This window comes from Psammomys obesus, unplaced genomic scaffold (genome assembly GCF_907164565.1).
Source record: "Psammomys obesus unplaced genomic scaffold, mPsaObe1.curated_primary_1811, whole genome shotgun sequence".
Lineage (NCBI taxonomy): Eukaryota > Metazoa > Chordata > Mammalia > Rodentia > Muridae > Psammomys > Psammomys obesus.
The window spans coordinates 8,896,858-8,900,880 of NW_026596100.1; positions in this window are offsets into that span (position 1 = coordinate 8,896,858).

The window sequence follows — 4,023 nt, forward strand, 5'->3', positions numbered from 1 at the left end:
GTTGAGAATTTTTCTTTCCAGGTCTGTAAAGAATTGTGTTGGCAATTTGATGGGAATTGCATTAAATCAGTAGATTGTTTTTGGTAAGATGGCCATTTTTACTATGTTAATCCTGCCAAGCCATGAGCATGGGAGATCTTTCCATCTTCTCATATCTTCTAATTCTTTCTTCAGAGACTTGAAATTTTTTCAAAAAAATTTTTGACTTCCTTGGTTAGGGTTACACCAAGGTACTTTATGTCATTTATGGCTATTGTGAAGGGTGTTGTTTCCCTAATTTCTTTCTCAGCCCTTTTGTATTTTGTATACAGGAGTGCTACTGATTTTTTTGAGTTAATTTTGTATCTGGCCACTATGCTGAAGGTGTTTATCAGATGTAGGAGTTCCCCGGTAGAGTTTTTGGGATCACTCATGTATACTATCATATCATCTGCAAATAGTGATAATTTGACTTCTTCCTTTCCCTTCTGTATCCCCTTGATCTCCTTTAACTGTCTTATTGCTCTAGCAAGGACTTCCAGCACTATGTTGAAGAAGTATGGAGAGAGTGGGAAGCCTTGTTTTGTCCCTGATTTCAGTGGGATGCTTGAAGTTTATCTCCATTCAGTTTGATGTTGGCTATAGGCATGCTGTATATCGCCTTTCCTATGTTTAGATATGTACCTTGTATCCCTGATCTCTCCAGTACTTTAAACATGAATGGATGTTGAATTTTGTCAAATGTTTTTTCAGCATCTAGGGAGATTATCATGTCTTTTTTTTCTTTCAGTTTGTTAATATGGTGGATCACATTGATGGATTTCCGTATATTGAACCACCCCCACATACCTGGGATGAAGCCTACTTGGTCATAGTGGATGATATCTTTGATGTGTTCTTGGATTCCGTTTGCAAGTATTTTTTTTTTTTTGAGTATTTTTGCATCAATGTTCATAAAGGAGATTGGCCTGAAATTCTCTTTCTTTGTTCAGTCTTTGTGAGGTTTAGGTACCAAGGTGACTGTTGCTTCATAGAATGAGTTTGGTAATGTTCCTTCTGTTTCTATTTTGTGGAATAGTTTGAAGAGAATTGGAGTTAGCTCTTTTTGAAGGTCTGGTAGAATTCTGCGCTGAAAACATCTGATCCTCGGCTTTTTTTGGATGGGAGACTTTTGATGACTGCTTCTATTTCTTTGGGGGATATAGGACTATTTAATTGATTTACCTGATCCTGATTCAGATTTGGTAAGTGGAATCGATCAAGAAAATTGTCCATTTCATTTAGATTTTCAAATTTTGTGGCATAAAGAAGTAAGTCCTAACGATTGTTTGGATTTCCTCAGTATTTGTAGTTATGTCCCTCTTTTCATTTCTGATTTTGTTGATTTGGGTGGTGTCTCTCTGCCTTTTAGTTAGCTTGGCTAAGGGTTTGTCGATCGTGTTGATTTTCTCAAAGAACCAGCTCTTGGTTTCATTGATTCTTTGAATTGTTTCATTTGTTTCTAATTGATTGATTTCAGCCCTGAGTTTGATTATTTCCAGCCTTCTACTCCTTTTTGGTGTGTCTGCTTCTTCTTTTTCTAGGGTTTTTAAGTGAGCCATTAAGTTGCTTGAATGCGCTGTCTCGAATTTCTTCTTGAAGGCACTTAGTGTTATGAACTTTCCTCTTAGCACTGCTTTCATTATGTCCCACAAGTTTGGGTATGTTGTGTCTTCATTTTCATTGAGTTCTAGGAAGACTTTAATTTCTTTCTTTATTTCTTCCCTGACCCAGCTATCATTTAGTAACAAGTTGTTCAGTTTCCATGTGTGTGTAGGCTTTTTGCTATTTCTGTTGTTACTGAGGTCCAGGTTTATTCCATGGTGATCAGAGAAGATACAAGGGATTATTTCAATCTTCTTGTATCTGTTGAGGCTTGCTTTGTGAACAACCATATGGTCTATTTTGGAGAAGGTTCCATGAGGTGCTGAGAAGAAGGTAAATTATTTTGTGTTTGGGTGTATGGTTCTGTAAATGTCTGTTAGGTCCATTTGATTCATGACCTCTGTTAGAGACATTGTTTCTTTGTTTAATTTCTGTTTTGTTGACCTGTCCTTTGTTGAGAGTGGGGTGTTAAGGTCTCCCACTATTAATGTGTGGGGATCTATGTGTGGTTTAAGTTTTATCAATGTTTCTTTTACAAATGTGGGTGCTCTTGTATTTGGGGCATAGATGTTCAGGATTGTGATGTCTTCCTGTTGGAATTTTCCCTTGATGAGTATGAAGTGTCCTTCCCCATTTCTTTTGATTAATTTTGGTTGAAAGTCTATTTTATCAGATATTAGAATGGCTACTCCTGCTTGCTTCTTGGGTCCATTTGCGTGGAAAGTCGTCTTCCAACCCTTTACCCTCAGGTAACGTCTATCTTTACCTTTATCTTAGGTGTGTTTCTTGTATGCAACAGATTACTGGGGTTTGTTTATGTATCCATTCTGTTAATCTATGTCTTTTTACTGGAGAGTTGAGTCCATTGATGTTGAGAGAGATTAATGACCAGTGGCTGTTAGATCCTTTGATTTTGATGTTGGCTGTGGTCATAAGGTTGTGTGCTTGGTTGCTTTTTGTTTTACTGTATTAAGGTTAATTATTTCCTGTGTTTTCTTGAAAGTAGTTAGTTTTCTTGGGTTGTATTTTCCCTTTCAGTGTCTTCTCTAATGCTGGATTTGTGTGTAGGCATTGTTGAAATTTGTTTTTGTCATTGAATATCTTGTTTTCTCCGTCTATGAGGACTGAGAGTTTTGCAGGGTATAGTAGCCTGGGCTGACATCTGTGTTCTCTTAGGGTCTGCATGATATCCGTCCAGGCCCTTCTGGCTTTCATAGTTTCTGTTGAAAAGTCAGGTGTGATTCTAATGGGTTTGCCATTGTATGTTACTTGGCCTTTTTCCCTTGCAGCTTTTAGTATTTTTTCTTTGTTCTGTATACATACTGTTTTGATTATTATGTGGTGGGAGGATTTTCTTTTCTGGTCAGATTTGTTGGGTGTTCTGTAGGCCTCATGTATTCTTATTGGCCTCTCCTTTAAGTTGGGGAAATTTTCTTCAATGATTTTGTTGAAAATATTTTCTGGGCCTTGGATAAGGGAATCTTCTTTTTCCTCCATTCCTATTATTCTTAGGTTTTGTCTTTTCATATTGTCTTGGATTTCTTGGATAGTGTGTGTCAGGAATTTTTTTGATTAAACTTTTTTTTTGACAGATACATAGATTTCTTCCATTGTATCTTCTACACTTGAGATTCTTTCTTCCATCTCTTGTGGTCTATTGGTTATGCTTACCTCTGTAGTTCCTGTTTTCTTCCCTAAATTCTTCCTCTCCATTATTTCCTCCATTTGTGTTTTCTTTAATTTTTCTAGTCTATCTTCAGGTCTTGAGTTGTTTTGTTTACTTCCTTCACCTGTCTGATTGTGTTTTCCTGTTTTTCTTTTAGTTCCTTCAACTCTGTTTCTTTTAATTCTTTCAGTGATTTAATCATTTCTTCTCTGAAGGCTGCAAACTGTTTGGCTGCATCTTCCCATATTTTTTCATGGATGGCCATAATCTGCTTGTCTTTAACTTCTTCCATTTCTTTATGGATAGCCATGATCTGTTTGTTTTTATCTTCCTCTAATTTTTTACGTATTTTACTTCTTTTCTCTATTATCCTCTTCATCAGCATAGATGTAAGGTCATCTTCTTGATTTTCTATTGTGCTGCGTTGTCCAGGGCTGTTCGCTCCTGGATTGGAGATGCCATATTTCTCTGTCTTTTGTTGGTTGAGCTTTTACACTAACCTCTACCCATTGGGCTGTTTCAGGTGTTGGCTGTTAGTTTCTGTGCTTCCTAGAGTCCTAAGGTAGGGAGAATCCCCTTGGCCGGAAGATGATTTTTCCTGAAGGAGTCCTCCTCTGCTTTTTGGATATGGTCACTGTATGGCCAGTGTTTCTCATGAATTGCCACTGCTCACCTCAGGTGTATAGACCTGAGTAGTAGCTGTGGTCTTTGTTAGGCGGGGGGGGGGGGGGGCC